This window comes from Corvus brachyrhynchos, unplaced genomic scaffold (assembly GCF_000691975.1).
Source record: "Corvus brachyrhynchos isolate BGI_N302 unplaced genomic scaffold, ASM69197v1 scaffold258, whole genome shotgun sequence".
Taxonomy (NCBI): domain Eukaryota; kingdom Metazoa; phylum Chordata; class Aves; order Passeriformes; family Corvidae; genus Corvus; species Corvus brachyrhynchos.
The window spans coordinates 2,253,275-2,279,784 of record NW_008240122.1 but is presented as its reverse complement, the minus strand read 5'-3'; the positions used below and the strand labels follow the sequence as shown (position 1 = coordinate 2,279,784).

At 37.0% G+C, this 26,510-nt stretch overlaps 1 long non-coding RNA gene across 4 annotated transcripts in view; it reads right to left on the bottom strand.

Moving 5' to 3' along the window:
- Window positions 1-26,510, bottom strand: part of LOC108449228 — a 320,210-nt gene that overhangs the window by 269,265 nt on the left and 24,435 nt on the right. The window contains exon 1 of one of the 4 annotated variants that reach the window (XR_001865354.1): window positions 6,879-6,995. The exons of the other annotated variants lie outside the window; for them this stretch is intronic. This is a non-coding gene — a long non-coding RNA (uncharacterized LOC108449228). Of the gene's footprint in view, window positions 1-6,878; window positions 6,996-26,510 lie in introns of those variants that run through there. 4 annotated transcript variants of the gene reach the window in all.

The window sequence follows — 26,510 nt, the reverse complement described above, 5'->3', positions numbered from 1 at the left end:
GAGCAAGAAGAGACTTCTCTTTCTAAATGGACTGAACAAGGTTATTATGGAAGTGGTAAACAGACTGAACATCTCAAGGGTTGTCTTTTTACATTGTCAGGGGGAGAAGGGAGGAAGGTGGGGGGAGGAGAAGAGTTCTGAAGATGTGGTATCATTTTTTTCCCTTCTTTTAGGTCTGTTAATAAACTTCTTTATATTCTTTCAAAGTCGGTGCCTGCTTTGCGTTTCTCCTAATTCTTACCTCACAGAAGATAAACAGTAATGAGTATTTTGGGTCAAACCACTACCTTAAATTGGTGTTTCTGCCCGGTTACAGAACCAAACCCGCTACAGTTACAAACAAGAATTTGCAGCCCTAATTGATCCTGCATCATTACAGGCTACCACACGTATCAGGCTCCGGTCCAGACTCAGAATGGGGGACAGGAAGGTCTGAAGGAAAACATGCAGCCCACCAGGGCACTTGAAGAATGGGTACACAATGAACAGAAATGCATTAAGCCCAGCACAGCAAGAACAAACTCAATGTGTCCATGTGTGAGGAGAAAGGGTATTGCAGCAAAAATTAAGCTAGAAGATCCTGGTCGGATGTTGCTGTTTCCTAACATTGGTCTCTGAAAGATTCAAGTATCTTGCTATGTATCCAGAGGCATTAGTTTAATACTTACTCAGAACTTTGTCTGAACCTTCCTACTGCTGACCCAAGTAGGGAGGCAACGGCTTGTGGGTATCATAATGCAGACATACATTCCTGTAGGAAATTATCTGCAGAAACTGAGGTAGCTTAGCCATGGCAGGCTACCAGATTACAGAAACTTAGACAAAACTTGGCTTGCAAACCTTTTGTGACTAATTAACCTACTACCACACTTCCGGTTTTCTAAGCTGTTAGTCAAGATTATAAGAGTGTGAAAATAAAGAATCTTTATAAAATGTCCAGAAATTCAGTGAAGTTCATATTTTATCACTACTTGCTAAAAAGAAGCCAAAGTCGTGACAGGTGAAACCAATGCTAATGTTTAACCTGAAATACAGAAAGGAATAAAATTCAGATTTATCTCATCTTCTATTTTTTTCCAAAGAATCTTCTGCAAGAGCTCTCCAGCAGACAGTATGTACGACATGCATAGCAACAGAAATACAACAATCATAACACACTGGTCCAGCTGTCTGATCATGTCTGGAAATGACCACTTTTAGCTGGCAGGAAGACCTTTAAACACAATACAAAGTGATTATTTTTATTATGGAATTAGTTATACCAGCAAATGGTTAGAAGCAGCTATTAGCACCTCAGCTTTCTTATGTAACTTTGCTTTCTCAAGTGTATTATCACATTCTTTTTAGTAGTCTTCTATCATAGGACATACAAACAGATTACACTTCCCAAGGACTTCAAGTTTGCTGCTGTAGTATTTATGAAGACTTTCTGAAGAATACAAATAATGAGTACGGACATTCTTTCGATCATTATTCTGAGATCTACAGGAGATAAATGGTTTTTATGAAGTTCTCCAAACCACCTTCTAGTATTAACTACTGGTCTCAGAGGAATGCACTGAAAATTATTTGCCACAAATATTTATCTTTATAGCGCATCCTAATTGGTACCAACCTAAATGTTCGCTGCAGAATTCTTACAAGAAAAGGACAAGCAGATCACAGAATTTGCCAATACTGTTTAAAAATAAAGCAACTTTGAACAGATGGAATTTACAAGAAAACTTAAGCAAGATAAAGCTTAAATATATAGACCTACACCTTTGCCAAGCATCCAGAATTACAGTAATTTTTGTAGAAAAATGTTTGGAAGTTACTGGGGTTACTGGGCTTACTTTTGAAACTACTTTAGTTTTGTTTTTCATTTGAATTCAATTCTAAAATGAAGTTAAAATCTCAAAGGATGTTTTGCATTTGTATGAAGTTAAGCATTTCATGGACATATTATGCCCACAGCAAATTTCAGAGTTAATTCTGATGGAAAAAAACTGATTCTGAGAAGAGAAATTGCTCAGGATTTGTAAGAAAGAAATAAGAAAAATTTTTTTTTTTTATTTTACTTGCAAATCAATTGTAAAAATGTGACCAATTGCACATGAGTTACTTATAATAATTTTTTTTCTCTTAGTAAGCCTTAATTCCCATTTAATTAATAAAATTTTAATTACTTTTCATTTACACACACATAGATCTCAACTGTATATATAAATGCAGACATATATACACACACCACCATATTTTATGCATCCTGATACAATTAAATGTGAGTATTGTTTGACTATGATGCAAAAACAAATAAGATAATTTAGGCTATTATGGTAAGGCTTCCATTCTATTGCAAGCATGGCCTTTTTTTCTTTGGTTGATTGGGGATTTTTTCACCTTTTCCTTTTCTCTCTAGTATTCTGGGATTTTCCTTTTGACACAGCTACAACTTTGGATGTGAATATCCTTTTTATTTCCACAACCAGATCAGACTTGAATGCTTTCAAATTTCTTCAAGTTTTCTAATTACAGACATTTTTACTAAGGGGTTTGTTTTTTTTTTTTTTTTTTGGTCTAACTTTCTACTTTGCTTCCCATTCAGGAATTGGAATTCCTTCTTAATTTAAGCCCTTCACAAATTATGATTATCCTAAAATACAACTAAATCCACACTGCATGATATGATTTCAGTACCTGAAATCACTGAATATACCTTTTTTTCCCCTTCTGTTGCAGTGCAAGTCAGAAAGCAGAAAAAGCAGTTTCCTTCTAACAACAAACAGTTCAACTATGCAATCCATCTTTTTTAATGTCTTCTCTTTTTTTGCCTAGAACTCTGTCCAGACTAATTTTCTCCATTCAAGGTGAAATTTAGAAGCCAAGAAGTAATCTTTTCCATTGAAAACTGTCCTTGAACTTTTTGTAATTGAACTTCAGGTCTAAAATAGGAAAAAAAATTCCAAAAGGAAGAAAGGACACTTTTTAAAATAGTCTGAACGTAAAAACAACTCCCTCTACACATTGCATTAATTGTCCAATTCTCAGGAGAAAAATATAAGCTATACAGAGAGATGCAATATCTAAAGACTTTCAAAAAAAGTATCTAGAGCAGTGCTGTTACAATAATCAACAGAAAAAATTACTCAACTAAACATATTTTATAACATAGCTAATGACAAATACAGTAGAAATAAACGAGGTGCCGGCACTGCTTAATCAGAAACACACTGTGCAGTACCCGGTAGGATTTTAACATATTTATTAGAGGAAAACTTTCAGGTTAACCTAAAAATCCTCAGAGGCAGCATTATCCCCTAAAGGTTTTATGTTATTGTCTTCTCATTATAGTTCTTCATTAGCCTATAAGAGCTCCCAAGGCACTAAATACCTAAAGAAAATCAGCATAGAAAAATAAGAAACCGCGTAGTAATGGAATCCAAGTTGTGGATGCAATGCTCAAATTAAAGAAAATGAGAAGAATTTGGAGGAGTCATTCAACTCCAACAATACCAGTCACTGTTGAATTTCAGCATATTTATCTGTAGTATCTACCTCTGGTGGCATGGCTCTTCAACACCATATACATAGTACCATGTTGTTGATTTTAGGTTTCATTCAGGGGTATTTTCTCTTAGTGTATGAACTTTAGTTTTCCAGATCCTTTTCAGAAAACCTTCAGTGAAGGCTGAGAGAATCCAAGAGGCTCTTCCCACTGCATTCTGTTTAAGCTCAGTCAACTATGATGGAAGACAAGTCTTTCTGCAAAAAGACTTTTACAATTGTCATTTGACATTATCAATAACACTGAGATATTTACTTTCCTTTGGTAAGATGACTGTTCTGAACACTATTAGCTGATTATTCAACAAGGAGAAATTTGTGATGAAAGAGACTCAGAAGAAGAGATATTCTTTTAATTGCCTTTTCATATCTATTGATAAATTACAGGGTTTTTTCTCATTCAAAGCAACACAAGTTACATGCCACATCAGGAATGAGAGCTTACTTCAAAATATCCTGTGTATGACAAACACTTAGAAGGACCTGTCTTCAAGTCAGCTTGCTTCATGCTATTTCAGCATCAGGGCAAAAGAAGTGTTATTTTGTGTTTCTCGTTCTTGCAATACATATGCTTTTTGACGTAGTGACAATACCGTGAGCTAACTGAAAACTCCCTGGATTCTGCATTCCACTCCTTGGAAAAAGTCAGAGAAAAAGCTAACAACACTTAAATGTATCAAGAGAAGAACAGCTCCATTCCTCTTTTGACCCTGTGAAAGGACAGAATGGCTATAAATTGCCAGATATGTACCCTATTTTCAATTAAAATAAAATCATTCTGTGGTTCAGAAATAAATGTTTCTGTATTTATTGATATAAATGTAAAGAATAAAAATCAATATTCATTTATTTATAGCAGTCTGCTCTTGAAGAAATTTTGAAAAAGATTCAGTAAAATGAGTGAAGTAATCCTAAATCACTAACAAAAATAATTTGTTATCTTTCTAAAACGCCAGAATTTTTAACCTGGCTTATGAAAAAAACCTCCAAAATATTTCATAGCAAAGAGTTTCAGAGTATAAGCAAGCCCACAGAAAAGATCAAGGAGTTTCTAGAAGAACTAATATATGGAACAATGCATTTCCATTTTATTTGGAATTTTACAAAAGAAATTGTTTGCAGACTTTTGCTGTTAAATTGTGACACAAAGTGTGAAACCGTGTGCTGCCAGGACTTTTGAGCATCAACTTCAAAATTCAAATTGAGGTCCAAGTATTTGTCAAATTGGTTTCATAGGGCCCAATTAAAACAAAAAAAACCCACAACACAATTTCTGTAGCTGCATTCCTCAAACCAGGGATAACACAAGCAATCAGGTGTCTTAGGGCCAACCATTCCCAGTTTATGTAGTGTCACAGCAACACCCACACACCAAAAAAATGACTGGTTTTAGTAAATTTTACTTAAAGTTTATCTATGAAGCACTTTCAGATTCCATGAAAACCATTTCTGTGGTACCACCAGACATCAGGAAAATCTTTTTCCCTTCATGTTAAGCCACCATAAGAGCCAATAATTCAGTCCTCATAGGAAATGCATTCAGATACAGTATTTGTGTCCTTGTTATGGCATATCACAGTAGCTTAAGTGTATTAAACTCTGACTTAGCCCCTGCTCTTACATGCTGGCATCAAAAAGGCAACTTTGGCCAACGACATTGAAATATAGAAAATTCCAAAAACAGGAACAGTAACACAGCATGAACTGTTACATAAATTTACCAGTAATATTTACTCCTTTCTCAAAGGAAGTTTTTCCCATGAAACCATAACTACTACTGTCTGAGCTTGAGAAAAAAGAATCACAACAACCTTCTCAGCAACACAGGCAGGAATGAAATTGGGCAGCTCCAGATCTCAAGAGGGAATATTTTATCTGAGGACTATATCAAGCCAAGGTTTCTTCCCAGAGAGGAGCTCTAATATATGTACCTAATCATGGTACTACAATACATTTTTGGAATTATCAAGAAAAAATGCAATTCTATCAGGGTTAGACATAGTCAAGGTATTAATACTAGAGAGGGTAACTGCATGCCAGCAGCAGCATTTTGCCCCAAAATAGGCTTAGGTGCAAAGCTCTGTCTAATGTGGCAGAGACAGGGCTGACTTGGCACCACTTGAGAAGAAAGTTAGCTCTCTTTAGAAGAAAAGATTTATAAATATCAAAAACCCATGGTCACTAGGGTTGAACAAAAATCTCTACTATTACCTGAAGCAAGGTCAAGACCACTGTGGAAAAGGAAAAGCTCTAAGATTGTAACATGAAGTTGCCAAAACACCTCATCTGTCACACTGGTTGTTCATGTTTGTTTATATTATGATTTGGCAAAGCTGGTCTAGTCATATAAGTACTTCCAGTATTTCCTCCATAGTGGGTAACTCAATAACAACTTCAGAGTTACGGTAGCAACTTAGGTGAGTTCTTGGCTCCTGCCTGAGAAATGGCAGAGTTTTCCTCTCCCTGGTGTTTTGAACCTGGCACATCATTAGAAAACACCACCAATTTCCTTCACACACTTAGGTTTTGTAATACTTTGCCACAAAACTTTTCCTGCCTCAACAGCACCTAATCTTGCTGTTCAGTTCTATGTTTATCTGCAAATATTAAATATTCCTGTTTAACAGTTTTGAAAAAATAATATTTTCCAACAGCATCTCTGCATTCTATTTCTTCTTTAAAAATGGAGGAGCAAAACCCTATTTTCAAAGATCTGTTTTCTCCAGTAGTGTTCTTTACCGTTGTCCTTATTTATCAAGGTAATCACTATTTTTGCTTCTCACCCTCCAAGTCACATTCCTTGGCCATATACCATTATTTGAACTTTTTTCCAGGATGTTTGGTGAAACATACACAAGGATTTTTGAGCAAGTTTTTGTCCTCTGCAAAGTCTTCTGAGTGGAAAGGATGATTAAGTATATTCTCATATTTTATTGTCTTTTTTTCCAAAATTTGCTGCTTTCTTAAAAAATCATAAGAATGATTCTCTGGAATACTTTTAAAAAGACAGATTGCAACTCCCAAAGCAGTTATTGACATTTTTAAATATGGTTTTAGTTTAGATCTTGCCTAAGTCCTTAATTTGGTTCCTCAAACCCTAATTGGGCAACATTTTCCTCAATCAGCTAAACAAGAATGCAATGTGTTTCTTATATGATTAAGAATGCTTCCATCCCCTCCCTAAAGGCTGTAATTAACTAATGCAAATATGACTTCATCATGTTGTCACCTCTATGACACCTGGATAATGCAAAGAGACTCCAGCATGAAAATCATAGCTCTAGTCTGAGACCAAACCATGGCCACCCCATTACTCACACACATGCACTCACCAGCGGGCCTTGGGTGTGAAGGATTAAGCTTTAGGAAAATGCAATACCCACAGCTCCATTCAGACCTGCCTCTTCAATCCAAGGGAGCCTCTCCACCTGCCCAGATATCAGGTAAATTTCTGAACCTCAGTACCAAGGCAGTCTTTTATCTCAAAAGGATGGAGCTGCACATGTTGGTAACAAGTAGGGCAGGGAGCCAGGAAACCAGAACACCTACACTCTTCCACACAATTCAATGAGAGAATTGGGAGTTGGCATGGAAAAAGTGTGTGTTAGGAGGCTGTTAGTCCCTCTTCTGCCTTAGGCAATCAGGAGAAGCCAATGAAATTAATTAGTCCAAGCTTAGCTAACCATTTGAGGACTAGAAACCAAATAGAATTTTAGGGCTGTGCTTAAGCCTGGTACTTAACAGTGACTCTGAGATCCTCTAAAAGCAGGAGAGCTTTGCTGTAGAGCACTGGAAGCTCTGAAGTATGGGGTAGCTAATTTTGAACATGATAATATTTGAGGATTCAATGGAGATGATGGTTCTTGTAGCAACTGCATTTTGCAGCACTTACTTCTGCAGGAAAACATATATTCTATTGACTGTAACAGGAATTTAGAAAAATCATGCTCTGACTTTTTCACCTAATATCAGAGGCCTGGAGTGGACTGTAGAGATTCCTTCTTTTGGATGTATTATAGTACTTAATACTGGAATATATTTTATAGCCATTCTTCATGATAAAGCAGACAGGAATCCTACTCTGCTTTTTACTGTGATAATTCCACTAAAACTGTGCCTGCAACTTTTAGAAAAATATGTTGATAATGAACTGGCTGCCACATACTTAGTATCTTGTTTCTCTTAGCTGAACAGTCAGAACCTTAATTCTTAACAAGCAATTTATAGGGGTGTGTGGTGGATTACCATAATATGAGACAGAAACACTTATAATTAAAACTCTATTGTCCAGGGAGAAAAAAAAAAATGATACAATTGTGCCTTGTCACAGATTTCAAATAAACACATTTTTGAAATGTTCCCAGGTTTTCTGTTTGGGATGTTCTATCTCTTCCTGAGTGTTCAAGACTACTGATGTATTTTACACTGTTTATGGTAGGTTAAAACCAGAGCTAGTTTAGTTTGCATACTTCAAAGTCACTTTTTAAATTTACTCACTCTGACTTTGGCAGACAAAAAAAAGGACTAGAGTAAACAGAGCACACACACATCCTCCCTCTCCTTACTACCCACTAAAAAAAAAGTAGTATTCCACTTTCTTTCTCCCCATTCTTACATTTCCAATGAGTTGAGCTTGTGTCTGCCATTATAGAAACACAGCTGAGACCTGCACAACACATACTTAAATTTAACACATTCCCATGGCAGTAATGAACAAAGCAGTCCTTCCCTTCAGGAAAATCCTGGACTTGCACTCCCCATGTCCCAGAGCAGTATAGAATTTAGAAGAAAAACAGGAAACACATGTGGAAACCAGATAGAACTGACCAAACCTAGCTATTAAGGTTAGCCCAGCCAGTAGCTATTAAATAAATAATCACATCTATCTATATTATGCCTGACTGATCCTTCCCACCCTCCACCAGCTATTCATACTGAAACACGCAGGCTAGGTGTATTTATCAGCTTAAATATGCAGAGGAAAGAAACAAGAGCTAGTGAAGTATGTACATACATCTTAGAGTTTCTAATTTTTCCATACATTCATGAAAAAAGAATCAATATAACCTTCAAAAAGTTAAAAAAAACCTACACTTTTGATTGGCAAGAGCATGTACACATAAGCAGCTAGTGTCCGTATCTGCTCCATTAAGTATACACATGTATACATAAAAATGTATATAATCTCAGATACATATGTTCCTGTTCAGAAATCAAACAGAGTAACAGGGCAACATTTTTTTCAGTGATGGAAAAATTAGTCATAGTCATAATGATTAGTGCTGTGGTCTTTTTCCCAATCTACCTTATTCTACCATGATCTCCGATTTTCAAAACACTCTAAAAATAATCTATGTAATCTTTGGTTTCTGTGTCTCAAAGAGAATTTTACAAATGAAGATGGGACATTTTCACTGTCCTCCAATCCAATGTTATAGATACTAGATGTAAAGTGATGTTGAAAAGAAAAGATTTTGTAAATATAAAAACTCTCAGCACAGAAGCTGTAAGTGATGATAAAACAAATCAGACTGCGCATGTGAGCTGAGCTCATTTTCACATAAATATTGTTTTCCCATGTGTGCTTAATGAAACAGCAAGAAAAACATTCAGGCTTTCTAATAGTGCCATCTATAAAACACAGTGGGACTCTCAGTAAAAAGACTGCCAAGACCTTTAATATACAGGGATCTTGCAACTCTCTGCCTGTGACAAGCAACCTGCAGCATCCTGAGGTTCATATCCAGCCTTTTGGGAAAAATCAAATTCCCTTCTCTGGATTCTTGGAAAACTTGACTCGTCTCAGAAAGGAGAAGTTCAATAGATAGTTCTAAACTAACAAAATTTTAATAAAGTGGGACAAGAATGAACAATATTTACAATGACCTCCAATAAGAAGGCAACCCTTGTTTTCTCAAAATACAAATATAATAATTCAAGTAAATGTCTTTTTAGAGTGACCTCTATGGAAGCTGGAGCCTGCCTGCGGTTCCTTCTCAATGACTGGGTTTGGAAATCCCTCTGGGGATTGAATTGGGGAGCTCAACTGAATTTATGGTACTTTGCTATCTGCTAGCCACTTTTCTCATTATTTACTCTATAGCAATTTCAGTTTTTCTGCTAAATATGGTGACAAAAGGTTCTTGTCATATTTTCTAAATATAGTTTCCTCTTTAATATTTCAGCATTGCTTCATCCAAAAGCTTCAAGATAGGGCAGCAGAACAAGCCAGAACAAGCCAGTAGCTCAGTCCAGGACTACTTTGAATTAATGTCTTAGAAATATATTTGTCACAGAATTCCCCATAATACAAAATCTTCACTAGAAGCAGGAGATGTCTTTGGCATTTCTTCAACACAGTGAGGATGAGCTGTGGTTAACAATAAGCACAAAAGGCCCTAAGAAGGAGGGAAATGAAGAATGGATTTTGACAAGAACTGGCCAAACTTTAAATTACTTTCTGCCTAAACATACAGGTTTGGAGTGAAAGAAGGGTTAAACACTGAATTTGACAGGTTCTTTGTAACAATAAAGACATTGGTGGTACTCACTGAATGTAGAGGTACCAGCTAAATCAGTGGTGAAATGCTGCTTTACCCTGAACTCAATAATCAAGAAAAGAAGTTATGTAGAAAAAAAATAACAGAACAGTCTCACTGGCTATAGTCAAGCAGTGGCAGGAGAACAGGAGATACTTCAAATACCTTGAGTAAAGTTACATTACAAGACAGGTTTGCTGGGCCTGACTTTTCCTGTATTCAACCTCTTCTAAAAATGCATAAAGCTTGGTCCAAGACTGTTCATCCCACAGAGCAGCATATAACAACCATCTTTCCTGTGATCAAGTTAGACTGTGAAAGCATACATGAATTATTTTTGCCTAGGGAGCCTTAAGTCCTGCTTTCATCACATAGGCAGATGGGCACCACCACCATGAATCTATAGTAATCATTTGGCTCATTGTTCTGTTTTGTTTAGGTGTTATTATTTACTTCTTTTTTCATGCCTGGGGAAGAAATACAAGAAGTGCTATAGGGAGGAAGGATAGAAATGGGCAAGAATTGTCTTCAAAGATAGTAGTTCACCTAATAAAAAAAAATTTCTTGTAAACTCAAGTCTCATAAATTCAAGTCCCTTTGGCTGTCTGTGCGCTATGGCCATGAGACATATGAGCCTTGCTCTTTAATTTGAAGACTTTAAAAAAAGGTCAAATAAAAACAAACAGAAAAAGTGTAGTTTGTTGTCCTGGCTCATTGCCTTAGTGGTTTGGTTGCTAAGAACATTGAAATGCTAAAAGGCCATTTATACCACAGAAATCCTTAGCACTGTCTCTGCTTTTATCTTAGTCACTGAAACAGAATGTTTAATCTACTTGCTAGAAGTAACACAGACTTTTTGAGATCTACCATAGTGACCCACCTATTTTTGGCATTATCTATGCAGCCATACACTGCATTAGAGATGCCTTATTCTCCCCATATATAGAGCAGCTGAAACAGGCACCTTTCCATTTAAAGAGGCTTGGTTAAAAGAAATTAAGAAAATGAGAAAAAAAAGAAAGAGGGAAAGAAGGAAAATAAGAAACATTGTGGCATTGTGAGCTTTGACTTAATGTGAACTTTCCTATACTCCAGTCATGAGACTTAACCAAGAACAGCCTTGGGGATATTATGATGGGAAAAGCAAAGTGTGGTGATTGCATTGGGAATATATTAGCTGGAACGCTGTCTCAGCAGCTGGCGAGCAGCCTTTTGAAAACAGCATTATTCCAAGAACTATATAAATAAACAGAGGCCTTGGGAATTTTTATCCGTCCAAAAAAATCTCTTTGCCAAGCCAACCATTACCCAAACTTTCTCTATATGTGTGCCTCACGTGGAGGGTACTTTATACAGAGTAAGAGATGACTAATTATGCCTGCCAAATGCTTTAAGTTTGGGTTGGGCGAGGGCTAATTTGCAAAGGGGATGAAGAAGAAAAGGGTGTGGGGAAAACGGCTTTTCCAGAGGTCTAAGCTAAAGTAATTATGCAGCTAATTATTAGTGGACTTTGTTACTACTGCTGATCATCAAGAACTGTATTTTGCTTTATGTTCACAGGGCCTCAGGTGATAATTCTTGCTACTGAGTAATTCTCACATAGCAATGCCCAGATGATAATGCATTACACTGCATCTCTACCTTACAGCTCAGAGGAGTCTACAGAACCAGAAGACTTGCTTGTTCAGCAAAGGCTGGGTCAGAACAACAACCTCAGATGAATGGATGTAGGAGGACACCAAAGATTCTCTAAGACAGCTGCTTTGTCACACCCTGGATGATGAAAACCTGCTTACTTCTTTCTGAGGCTTCCTGCTATCCCTCCCAAGTCCACCCAAAAAAAAAAAAGAAAAGCATTTTGCTGTACTAATTGCTATTCCTAATAAGATCTAAAATAATAATCGGCATCAATATGGATTTCTACTCATCACAAGTTGTACCAGGAAAAGCAGTACAATTACCATGAAAAGGACAGAAGCAGGCCAAAAGCACAGCTCTCCAGATGGCTGTAGCATTGCTTTGCAAATATCCAAAAATTTTTACTCTTACAGCCCAAAAGAGAAAGGTTAAATATGAAGTAATAATAGACAAGAGAAGTTAGGAACAAAAAAAATGCCACAGTGACAAAAAATGCATGCAAAGTGTTTCAAGAGTATTTACCTTGATAATATATATTATCTTTTCCTTTTTTTTTTTAAACTGTTCTAGTTTTAAGTCCAGACTTTTTGTCCAGTTCCAAACTTTTTTATTGGTAGCTGAACTTTTTAGCAGTGATGTAAGTCTTCTAGGTCTAACATCTGTCCGTTTTACTGTTGACATTATTTAACCATAGAGAACAATGTAGAGGGCTCGTGATATTCATACATTTCTGTGAAACATATATTAACACCACTTACAGCTATTGACACAAATGGATAAATAATCAGCACATTCTTTTAACCAAGTCTTCCGTTAGACAATGCCATCATGACTTAATTTATAAGATGTTGGAATCAACAGGCCCTTCTATTTCAGAATTTCTAGGTACTTTCCAAAGATTAATTAATTTTTATAAAGCCCATGAGAAATTTACTCCTGCTGTACAGATGTGGAAACAGACATGGACAAGTTAAGTGATTCGCCCAAACTCACATAGGAAATATGAATCAGTTTGAAAGAAAGAATTTGTGTCTCCTCCTTCTTTCTTTACTTCAGTTAGTTGTCAAGTAACAGTGAAGAAAGTTATACCAAAACATCACAGGGAAGCAAAAATGGAAAATAAGAAAAAAAACCTCCACAAAATATATTTTAATAAAACTATGGAAAAATGTAATCTGACCTATGCAACAATTTTTTGGTAATTCATAATGATTTATGGAAGTTCAAGGGATAACAAAACTCCCAGGGTTTGTGCATATGGAAGTAATAATAAAAGTGTATCACAAAAAGCATTTCAACATTCAAAATATTTCTCATACCACAAGAACATCATTTGGAAGTCTTCATAGGATCAATCACAAAAATCAGGTGTAATTTAGTTATGCTCAGACCAGGCACAAGCAGATGAATATTTATCTGTCTCAAAACACTTTATGCTTTTATTAAAATTATATTGGTTGGACTAGAGAATTGCTCTTCATAAGTCTAGGATCTCCAGGGGCTTGAGAAAAACGGTTTGTTTAGACTTGTGCAGGTGCCGTGATTCAGCACAATAACACACAGGCTGCTCAAAGGCTCTATACCAAAGAGTCCGTGGCTTGGTTCCCAGTGATGCAAGCCAGATTCAAGAAACTATAAAAATGAATAGAGCAGTAAATCTCCACCCATTTAAAAAAATTATTTACCATCAAGTTTTCTTGTGATGAAACACTTTGGTGTCCAAAAATGATACTGACACCTTCAGGCTTAAATGAACAGACTACAGTTTATAACTACAGGGTTATATAAGAAATTAGGGCAGAAAGGGAAGGGAAAAAAAAAGAAATTATCTGCAGGCCAACAGGACTTGACCAATGCATAGAAGAAGCATCTGGCAGTGTGAATGAAAGCAGTGAAAAACTGATAAGAAATTATTTTTCCCAAACTGTTTCTTAGAAACCAATTCACAATTTTGACATGGCTTTCTTTTTTTTTATTTCTTAGTTCATTAATTTCAAACACAAAGGTTTTCACAAAGACATTCATCGCTGAAGTCAGCAGTGCCACATTCAGAAGTTCATTTAAGGTACACAAGCTAAGACTTTAAACAGAAATTATTATAGGGCTTTCTAAATCTACTTAAACAACAAAATCTCCAGAATGCAAAAATTCACTCTGGTATTACCATTTCCTTTATTAAGCATGCCAAGACCTGTAAGCATACACTATTTAAATGATATGGCTGACATGATGGATGATGCTCCAAGTCCCCTGCCAGCAGTCTTGGAGCATCAGCAGGTATTTCTGTAAATACTACAGTCCAACAGAATATCAGCTGCTTTTGTTTTTTTCCTCCTTTCAAAAACATTTTGATAGCTGGAAATAGCCAAATATATCACATATGAAGTACTCTATTAATCTACATGAAGATTGCTTTCCTTTGTGTCGTGGGTCAGGAATGAACCCCAATTTAGCGCTTTCACTGAGACTCTCCAAACCATGTGCCACTTGCTCACTCCTTCCCTTTCCCACCCCCATCCCCCACTGTGACTGGAGCAGAGAACTGGAGGCACAAAAGGTAAAGATCATGGGTTGAAATAAGAACAATTTACTGGAATGAGCAATGAGATAAGAAAATGAACACGAGCAATATTAATAACAAAAGTGTACAAGAAAGAAGTGAGTGATTCACTTGCAAACTGCTCAGAGCCAGCATTACCTGACTGGTCCCTCTGCCACCTGACTCAACTGAAAGGAACCCCCTTTCCTGGGAAGACACTCCCTTTCCCTTGCACCTGGCAATGACATGAGGTGGTATAGAGTAAGCATGTCCTAGCCATGCCCTGTCCTGGATACTGATAAAATTAACCCTGTCCTGGCCGGAGCCAGGACACCTTGCCACGAGACAGGTCCACCTCCCCACGTTGTCCACATTTTGTTCTGGGTTCCTAAGTGGTGAAGATAGCACAGATATTTACATGAAGAAGGCGAGCAGCATGAGGAAAGCAGAAGACAACCATGTCTCCTCTCTCTCCAGTATCAAAATTAACTTCATCAAGGAAAGAAAGCACAGAAAGAATACATTTTATGGAAAAGTATCACTCCATAATTTTCCCTAAAGGAATGGAACCGAAAAAGACAGCAACATCACCATTAAGATATTACTAAAGGCCTTTAGATCTTTTCTTGTAGCACCACCTAGAGATCAGCTGTGTGGTGAAATTTCTATGAAGAAATTAAAACAACAGATAAACGGTCCTGTTGTTATGGACATAGAATTAAATCACTGACAGGGAGACCAAGGTCACTCTTAAAATAGCACACAAAATCAGAAAAAGCAATATTCCTCAGAAAATGTTTACCAGTCTTCCTCAGATGTTTTTTTATCTACAATCAAAGACTCCAGCAAAAACTCACAGATTTTACTTCCCCACCATGTTTATATGCCTTTTGGCAGGTAACCCCGCACGATAAAGCTGTGTATCTGCCAGATTCATTGGCAGACACAAACAGTTCTGGATGACACTGAGCAGAAGACAAGAAAAGATGTCAACACAAAAGGAGAGGAGTATTTTAGGAAGGCAATGCAACTACAGAACACATATTAGGTTTTGGTTTCCTGAATTACTATGAAAAGCCTAGTGGCCAGCTTGACTTTTACATTCCTTATACTTCATAGTGAACGCTGTCTAGTGATTCTTTCAACAACAAAAAAGCCCAACACCCAGAGCATTGTTCGTTGTGCACATTGTCACCCCAGAACTTTTAAGAATGCAAAATGGAACATTACGAAATTCTGTGTGGTGTTTTCATATATGGTATTCACAATGCATGCAATTTTTTTTAAGGTTTGGGGGTCCAAACTCATGTCACATGATGCCTTTGTAAGACTACCATGAATGGTGTCAGAATGATCTGGCCAGCATAATAGGAAACTTTCAAAACAAAGGTAATGGCTGAGGATTTTAATCTCACTGTAAAGTAGTATGACATGACTGTTCATGAATGCTAATGAACACAAACCAGGAGCATAGCTTTACAAAATACCTATAAGCCTCTTGCAACAGAGACAAACTTAATTGCAAAACTTCTTTCTCAAGGCCCCCGCTATTGCATGCAGCAAGCTTAATCACTATCTTCATTATCTCAAATTACCATATCCCTGTGGAAATCTGTCTTCACAATGCTTTTGGTATCAAACAAAATGTCATTAAAGAGAGTTCAATGAATTAAAAAATGTTATTTGGATAGTAACTTGAAATACTATCTCTGGTACTTTCTGTCTAGAGCAGAAACACCACGAGGTAGTGACTGTTCTACTCTCACAAGCCACAAATATTCAGTGTATGGCAAACCCAGACGTTTTGTCAGGAATTCAAACACTAACAGAAATTAGAGGGTGGAGCTTCAAATAAGAGGGAGGTGGTGAAAATTGTGGCCTGGCCCAGCAGAAAACTTAAGAGAGTTCAACAAAAGGTGAAAAGCTCTGCTCCTGAGGCAGAAGCACAGGCTGCATTGGCACCTGCTGAAGAGAAGCTTGGCAGTTCCAGCAGGTGCCAACTACAAACAAGGCGACAGTGCACTTCCATGACAACGGGGAAACTGCACAGCTGGGCTACAGCAGGTGGAACACGGGCCACAGAGTAAGGGAAGACACTTTCTGCTTGTGTACAGCACTGGTGGGGCTGCAGCTGGAGAACCTCATCCATCTTGAACCCCTGCTCCAAGAAGAATAAGAGGTTTTGGAGAGGGTCCAGTAACAGGCTTCTAACATGGCCAGGAGGCTACAGCATGTGGCCTTCAAATCTAAAGTCCAAAGCTAACTAAAGCCATGACTGATTTGATGTTCATGCTTTGAGAAGGAAGTTGGACTGGATGACCTTGAAAGGTCCCAGTCAACCGACACTTCCATGATGATGCCAATTGATTTCTCTCTCAACATGTGATTAGAGAACATATAGCATGCAGGATAGTCATAATCACACAAAGAACAGCAGCAACAAAGCCAACTACTGAATACTGGGCATTTTGGAAAAATTGAAACATAGTTCTATACAGCAAATCAACTCATAACAACGCGGATCTGTTACTATTTGAGATTTGTATTTTCGAGAAATACTCTGCTACAAAGCATGTCTGTGTCTATAAGGCCCAGCATAATCAATAATGAACACAAATTCAAGGAACACACATCATCTGTTAACATAGCATCTAAAATGAATCCCTAAGTAATTAAAACCTCCCATGAAACATGAAGTAGCTACACATCCATAGGACGTGTGTGTGCACACACTGTAGAATATTTCAATCAGAGACTTAAAGCTAATAGGAAATTGAGTATGAATAGAAGATCGGTTTTCTGGATTTTCTGATACTGTATTGTATAAGACAACAATCCTACAAAATGTTCAAAAAAGTATCTAAAATTCATGAAGTTAATTTAACTCTTCTGATTGTTAATGTGTACTTGCATAGACATAGAACACCTTCATAACAGTGGGGGACAGAAACTGTGCTTCCAAGACAATTTTGGGAAAAATCTCTTCAGTTTTCTTTCATTCTTCATTCTTTCATATGCTATTCTTCAACATGGTCTCACAGAAACATCCACGAAAGAGCTTTATATTTTTTGTGAAAAGAGTGCTTACAGAAAAACCATTCTACTGATGACACTGATTAAGGAGCACAGAAAACTGAAAACATTCTAAGAATACAACTCTATTTTCCAAGAGGTATTAAATCTCAGAATTTTATAGCTGCAAATAAATGCAAAATATATCCATCCCTATCACATATCTTGATTTGTCAACAAGAATAGAGAAAACTACACTGGAAAACACTTATGGAATATTTGTCCCCAACGTCTTGTACAGTTTCCTCTAAGCATGAAAAATTCAAGTATATTTACGCACATCCATATTATTAATTTTGCAGCAGCTGGAGTGAGCACACAAATATTAGAAGGATCTTATGTTTTCACTTTTCCTCCTTTTCAGATTTCACCAGAAGAGAAGAAATAAATTCCTTATAAACTTGTAGTTCTTGGAAGTGCAACAAAGAAAACCAAATTAAGAAACTTCGTGGTTTGTTATCGGAAAACCTGTGGAAAAGGATGAGAAATTCCTTTTCCACTCACACATACCTAAAGTACCTAAAGGAAAGTCTGAACCAATATTTTAATGAAATAGCAGGATCACTTGTAAAAAAAATTATATAACTTCCAAATCTTTTATCCATTGTTACATGGGAGTATAAATATTGTTTGTAAACTAACCAACTTTCAAAAATTTAAGTAGCATGGAAGATAATGTGAACAAACAAGATTTGACTATGAGGTTTTTCCTCATAGGAGAAACAATTTTCTTTTTTTCTTTAACTTGTCTGTATTTCAAGACATTCTATTTTTAGAGTAAAACTTCCTGACTTTACTAGAAGATAAAGCTTCAGAATTTACCTAGACTTACATCACTATTTACTAACTCCAGGAGAAGTCAACAGGAGCAATACAACACCACTTTAATCAACGTAGTCATCGTGTATTTGGAATTACTCTTGAACAAAATTTATTTAGTCCAATTTAAGTAAGTTCTAAGATAAATCCTGTGCAGCATAGGATGATAATGATGCTGCACTGCAATCCTATAGCATTCTGATACTGCTAATGTATTACTTTATTCTACAAGTAATCTGTCATGAAAATTGGTTAAACCAAAATTGGCAGAAAAAATACCTCATTTTTATTACTTGATTCTTTTTTTTCTCTTTTTAACAATCTTCGACACAGGTAAGGTACTAGAAGAAACATTAAAAAGTTTTGCAATTCATGGGAAGAATCTAGGAAACAAATTCTGTCCTCAGTCTAGGGTACTGTTTCAGATATAAAAGATGAACATTTTTGGTTGGCATCTGAAATAATGGCAGTTTTGACTTTTTGGATTTATCAGGTCTAACTGTTCAAAATCAATGACTGTTCACACATAGCATGGTGCCAAAACAGAGATATAACTGCATTAACTGTATTGATACAGATATTAACTGTAGACAAATTCAGCAGATGTAAACTGGGATGGGGGGCAGGGGGGAAGGGTAGTCCATCATTATGACCATGAGTGTTCTGGGCAAAAGAGCTATGGTCTGGTTTGTCACATTCATGAAATGAAGCTCTTTGGGAACAAGGAACTACAAGGATTTCATAATCACAGAATACAAATTCTTGACTCGGCTGCAGAGCCAGCACCTCCACATTTGCTGGAAGCAAGGGCAAACCTAAGATATCGAACTACTAAGTTTCAAAAACATGGAGCTTCATGCAAAATTGAAAAAAAAAATTGCTTTTGTCTACCTCAAGATTGAGCAGAACTAATTTCCTTTTCCAGCCATGAGCTCTGTAATCATTTGACCAGCTACACTGTTCTCACAGAAAGAACACATGGAATAAGGACTAGCATTTATTGATGTAAAATGATCATAAAAATCTGTTATTACATCTTGATGGTTATTATATCCTCTAAAGTTAATTTTTCCCAAATTTACAACAGTTTGTTTGAAAGTTCTTTTTACAAGCTTCTCTTGCATGAAGCTTGTCCAGAAGCCATCAAGGGCTAACCGTACAATCAAGGTTATAGAATAGAAACCTATCAAAAATCTGAACTAATGTTGTCAAGTAGAAGAAATCAAATACAGAAAATGTAATTCAAACTCAGGAGTGATTATTTATAAATTACCATTTCATGGCAAGGGTTGGTGCCTGCTGCCAGCAGCATCCTTCTGGCAACCAGGCCACAGGGATGCAATCCAGCTGCCAGACCCTGCAGCTGCAGGGGGGTTGGAGTGGCCAAAGGAGAAGGGATCGCTGCCTCAAGGCTCAGGGAAAGCAGGTGGGCACACAGAGCTGGGCAGGTGACTGAACCAGGCAGTGCTCAGTGTCCGTGGGCACAAGGGCTGTGCCAGACAGGTGCCAGTCATGTGCTGCCCATGTGCCAGTCAGTTGTTCCTCCTCCTGTGTAAATTTGGACTGAGACAGATCTTTTTTATTTATATTATCTAGGGCAATGTATTTATAATACATCTTAGCCATTCTGTCTGAAAACTTTTATAAATGCCCTTGGGGAAAGAAATCTAAAGACAGGTTGTGTTGCATTTTCAGGGGGCCTGGGGAGACAAGAGATCACAGAGAAGTCCATGGTAGTGTTTCAAATTTAGGAGTTTGGAAAAGTTAATGTAAAAAAGTAACAACCTGAGTTGGTGCACCAAACAAAAAAAAAAAAAAAAAAAGGAAGAGCACTTAGGGCATGTTGTAAGTTATAAAAGAAAAATTCCACAAAACAGCCAAAAACAGAATGACAAAAAAAAATAAAAATCACCACCATTCAAGTTGACCCCAGCAACAAAATCAAAAATGTATAAAAGTATAGAGAGAGAGCAACTCTTAAATCATGACTCTGTTACAGCATCTTTCAAATTGTGGGACTTCCTGCAGAGACACAATTCCCTATGGACATGCAGTGTAAGTGGAGAAAATCCATGCTGACCTGGAGTGTTTGCACTGTACAGGCAAGACACAGCCACTACTGAGACTCTGCCCTTGCCTAGCAGAGCACACGCAACTCCAACTCTGCCTAAGTGTGCAGAAAGCAGACAGGAGCACTCTTCCAAAACCTATACTACCAACAAGTAAATGCCACCAGCCACTATGAGAAGCTAGGAAAGAAAGTAAAGTTGGCTGGTTTTAGAAAAAAAAGACTAGTACAGCTGTACACTCAGCATAGTAAAATGGCCTGTGCCGTATAATCTGAAGAAATTACATCTGAACTTAGTTTTATTGCCTTTTTTTCAATGAAATATTTGCATATTCAAGCTCATTCCCACAGTTCTTGAAGATAAACAGCTCCTGACATCATTGTGGAGTTCTATTTTCAGAAAACTTTGTTTATTTCTAAGTGGTTTAATGTGCATCTGTTTACATAAATATTTAGATATGTGAAAGCACATTCTGCTCAAGCTGCTCTGATAAACAAAAGTCAGCTGTTATTCCTTCTTCACTCCTGACTCCGCTTGGAGCTGTGCCTGTTCCCTAGCTCTGGTTTATAATGCAGCCATTGTGCTTAGAACCAGGAGTTTATAAACACATGCTTGAAAAATGTAGTCTGGCTTTCCAGCAATATATTTCAATGGCTCTTTTATCATTAAGTTGCTCTACAGTTGGTGTGTCTCAGTGCACTAAAAGTTTACATTTCTCCACAAGGCCTGACGTGAGATATGTATTGACAGTATTAGCAAACCTCGGAGGTGACAGGAAGAGTGAACATAGAGATGAAGAACACATTTTTATCATTTTATGCCTAAGGGTTCTCTCTACAAACTATTTCCACTGATAATAGAAGCAGAGTTTATGGAATATGGGATGAAATACCTAAATACACCAGTGGCTCATCTGTCTGGCCTACAAACCTGTTGTTATTCCTGCTTAACACACAAGAAAACTTAGTACAGGAAGATGCAAGACAGTCGAGGGTGAATGTTCCTGCAGTCTGAAGACCAGACTAAGAGTCAGATCTGAACTAAGCTTCCACAGTTGCCACACAGGTCTCATGTGAGTCTGGAAGTCTTAGATCCTGGGCCAGTAACATACTTAGCACATCCCACTGACTTCAGTCTCTGGCAAGACCTGAATCATGTGTGACATCCTAAATCTACTGAAATTTTTCCTGTTACTCTCGGCATTGAACGAAGCTTTTCTTTACCTCAGAAAAGACAATAGAGGTGTTATTACTTTTAAATATATGTATATATATACACCACATGTACGCATATGAGCATTCTCAAAAAGGATTAAGCTTTGTTTACCACCCAGAATTAAACTGGACACTTTGCTCACTGTAAATCAGCATCTGTCCAAAAAAATTTACCAGTTCTGCACAAATTCCCTGAGGTCATTGCTGCATCCATATGTAACTTCTTTTGTCAAACATATTCTAGTCACATTTTTGTATATGCCAGACTTCTGGAGGTCAGCAATTTACAATATTTTCCTGTCCAAGAAGTTAATTATAGATCATAAGAGCCTAGAAAATGCTTCTCATACTTTATTTAAAATTAAGACCACCGTGAAACTTTTGCATTAAAAAACAGACACCTGGAAATGAGGATAGGCTATAAATACTGTTCATGTTTCTGAAAAAGGAATCCCAACTTCCACAGGAAAAGTTAAATGAATATGTATACCTAGCTCAATCTTTTCCAAAATACTCACTTTTAGATCACACTCGTTTCTGACCAGTAAAAATTGGCAAAACCAGTAGTCAATGACCTAGGGAAATTCTCAGTCAGCAACGGATGAGTCTCATTACTGGTTTAGACTATACCTCCCAATTGTCCCTGCATAATGACTTGTGATGTGGAGCATGAGAACTGGATCTCTTTCAGCTGCAGTTAAACTAAGTACGCACCCCAGCCACAGGTGTACGGAGCCCATGGAACCACAGGAGAGCTAGGCTGAAGTCAATCATCTCAAAAGGCTCACACTGTTTTTTTCTGCAGTTCAATCTCTACCAGCCCTCAATATTTCTCAATGAAGACAAAGTTTTCATTGAGAAATATTGAGGGCTGGTTGAGACTGAGACTTTGAGGCTTTGCTCCAAAGAAAATGAATACAGAGCTAAGTTTATGACCTGGTTGTTTTTCCCTCTGTTTGGAACAGTTACATATACAATTAAATCAGAACAATTACTGTGGAGAGAAGAAATATTTTCCAGCTCTTCCTTTACCTTTTCAACAAACTTTTTTTTCAAGACACAATCTTTCAAACTTCTCATTTTCATGTTCCCAAAGAACCACCACTAACAATACATCCAGGCTAATAGTATTTTTTAAAATAGTTAGAAGACAAGGCAGATGTCTTTTATTTAATACAAGTGTGGGTTTACATAAAAATATTTTCTATTTGTTCCCAGTATATCCAAAAAGCTGTGTAACAGATATGAGTTATGCAAATGACTATTCAGCTTTTATTCTTTCAATCAAGTATGACAATTCAGCATAAATGCATTAGGTTAGAGGAGCTTAAACCAAACTGCAGCTATTAATCTTCATCAGTTCAAAAATGAATTTTTTTATTAAAAAAAAAAAAAAGGCAAACCCAAAGCCAAAACTTGACAAAGAAAAAAACTCACACAAACCAAAACCCAAAAATCAGTATCTTCCTGCTGCTTAAAAAGTAATATTAGAAGCAACCAAAATATGCATATGGAAGCCTTTAAAAATGAGTTTTACAATGAAAGCTAATCCTGTGACTGGTTCCGTCTGGTTTCTGACACTCCAGCAGAACATGGAGGCAGCTGCTAGGCCTATGATGTTATCTCCCTCTAAGAAGTACCTTTGAGTAGCATAAAGTCATCAAAATATTTGCCTCCCAGTTTCTTTATACAGAGCATGGTGCTGGGGAAAAAGAAGATGTATGATAAGGAGGCTTTTATTTTTCTTCCTCCAATGCTTGCTGAGTGTTCAGCCTGACAAGGAAGAATTCTCTAAATGCCCTATGTTGAGCAGCATCAAAATATTTCAGGATGATGCTCTATTTTGTTACAGGAAAAGTCAAAATAAAAGGAAGATAGATTAAAAAGATAATCATACAAGAAGTTTCCACATATGTCATCATACAGCCTTGAAAATTACACCACTGTGGTCATTCAAAAATGACTGACTTTAAGCAGGGATTAATTTATACCATCTTCCAGATGTCATGAAGCCACAATATGCCAGACATCCCCAGAAGAGTGTGGTACCAAGCACCAATATCAGCAGCTATCAGCAACAACTCACAACAAAGACTCATGTCTGAAAGGCCAGAAAGGAGGAAACCTAACAAATTGGAAATAAAGAGAACTGGAACTGCTTCCTCTCTCTTCACTGTTCACCTCTAGATCATCTGTATCATTACAGAGAAAAAGAAGAAAAAGGAAAGCCACAATGTAGGACAAGAATGTACATCATGAGAACCAGCCTAAATTGGGAAATTTCAGTTGCTGTATTGAGGCCTGGGTCAGTTTCACCACTTCTTCAAAAAGCAATTAATTTTAAGTCAAACTCTATATTTCTACACCAAAGTATTTGCAGTCATCCTAATATCCGAAAGTTTGTTATTTGGTAACTACAACAAACACAGTATTATTTTAAGCGAGTATTTTATTTCAAAACATTTATATATGCACATGTTGATATTTTTCATTTCTAATAGAAAATGTTTCAGGCAGTAGATAATATCATTTGCCAATCTGCAACATTCCAACCCCCCGTTTTCCCTCAGTTTTCAGAATCAATGTCAAGTGAGATGTGCATCTTATAAAAGAAAGAAGTCTCAATTAGCACTTGAAGGGACCACTGAGAATCTTCTGATGAGTTCCAGATGTTTGGCCAGTGATGCACAAATGCTTGCACCATGGAAAAATCTTTCCAGGTGTTTGCAGTTTCATACATTGTTGCACAACAGGGATCATAAAGCTATTTCCACGAAGGCCGTCCCTAATCAAAGGCATGCACATGACAGGATACCCAGACTAACCATGACCATGGCAGAAACAAATAACCATCCAAGTATACCAGGACTATTACATGTTTGGTCAGAGCATGCTGGACAAGAACCTTGCTGGCCCAGATGCTCTGAAGCTCATGCACAGTCCTGGCAGCACGGTTTGCATCGACAGATGAGGACCCTGGAACAAGTCAGCCTATCCAAAGACAGCCTAGTCCCAGTTGCTTGCTAACCTGAGTTTTAATTTCTAACTCAGAGGCAATATTGACTAGAGAGGCAGATATTAGTTTGATATATATTGTATTCCACACTTCCGATTTGGTAACCTGGACCATGACTTATACCATATTTATGATCTAAATAACAGCCTCTGGAAACTCCTTAAGCTGACAGATCCAAAATTAAAGGATATTTAAATGTTTATATAAATAATATGAAATTCCAAGTTAGTCAATGCCAGAGTTTGAATCAGCATTCCCAATATTTTGACTTATTTTGCCAGTTTCCAAATGCCATCTCTAAAATGCAATGAACACTACTTACGGTGTTCAGTTCCTTCAGGTTAAAGCCATAAGCTATATATATTATTAGTTAATATTCTGAAAATTATTCTGTTTTGTCCAAATGTTTGAGATGCATGAACATTTAAAAAGGAATAAGATTATGGTTAAGTTTAGGACTTTTTCTAAATATATATACAAGAAACACAAAAGAAAAAAACAACACAGATTTAGTTTAACTACTAAGGAAATGTTTTGTTTTTAATGGATATATTCTTTTTTGCTTAAAAAAAACAGATTAAAAATTATGAGTCAGAAGAACATACACCAAGTAAAAATGAAACTGGGGGAAAAGACTTGAAATTCTGACATCTGCAGTGGTCTCTTATGTAAAATGGAAGTATTTACAGCCACGTGAAATGTTTCCATTGTTTTTTTTTTCTTGTTGTTTGTGCATCCCAAGTGTGCTTGTTTCAGTATTGCTAAGTTACAAATCTTATAAAGATCAGAAGCAGATTTTTGCATTTATACTACAAAGGGCTAAATGCAGCAATAACAACCAGCCAGCAAACACAAAACCCTTGAAGCTGCGTATAAGATAAACTACATAAAATAATTTAAATAAAGTACCATTCATCCTAGGCCAATAACTGATCATTCCATGCTGCAATGTACATTCAGTATTTATAAAGCATGACTGCAGCTAAATATCTATAAACATATGTTGAATTCCAAATCTGACTTCCTCAGCACCAGCACATACCACTGTTCACTAGGTTTCAAGGAAGTACTTGACAAGGAATCAACTTGGCTTCCTTCAAATGTCATTTCTATTTAGACTCACTAACAGGATTTAAGCTTTTTGGTTTTTTATAGTTACCTTGCAAATCCTCTCTCCAAACTTTTAAGTCAGATTTTGGTTGTGGTTTTGTTCTTTTTTTTAATTATTATTATTTGAGCACTATGCATGTGCTTGATAAGAGAACAAAACATAGTACACAATGGTGAAACTACAAAAGAAAACGAAACTGTGTGGTTTGATCCTGGTTAGAAAACTGGAAGATAGCTGTGGACAGTTGTGAGGGCAAACAGGAACATCAATGGAACGGAATTGTCTCAAGAGGATGTGGTTGTTTCTATTGCAATTAAATAAATTTGAAATGCTTCAAAGGCAGTTAGTAATCCACTTCATAATTATCTCCTAAAGACATGATCTCACATAAACTGCAAGTCATTCGCATTCTCTGAACAACTATTTTAATTACATGAGCTACAAAGTACAGTAAGGGTAATTTAAAATGAAAGTATTCCTGAATACTACATCATTCAAGCATGTTGAATTCAAAATAAGAAAGTATGAAGAAAAAAGAAAACATCAAAGATCCAAGGCATAATTTGTTTTGTTTTCCTTACTCTGTATATTTATTTGCTGACTCACAACAAATCAGTGTAATTTAATGGTACTTTTATTTTAGGAGTGTTTGGTTCCTGCTTGTCATAGGTTAGCAAGCATAGTCCCGGAAGGGACGTCCTTGCTAAGGGGTGCTTAGAGTTTCCTCTGGGAACTGATAGAACCTATCAGCTGGCCAGTTTGGATATGGACAATTCTCTGAGCCACTTAAAGTTGTGACCACCTCTGTGATCCACATTTAAGAATAGGCAAACTCCCCCTCCAAGCTCTCTCTCGTTTCCAGCACTGGGACAGGCGGCTGCAGGGCCCCGTGTGGGGGCCAGCGGGCCCGGCCAGGCCCTGCTTGGGCCAGGCTGGGCCGGGTCACG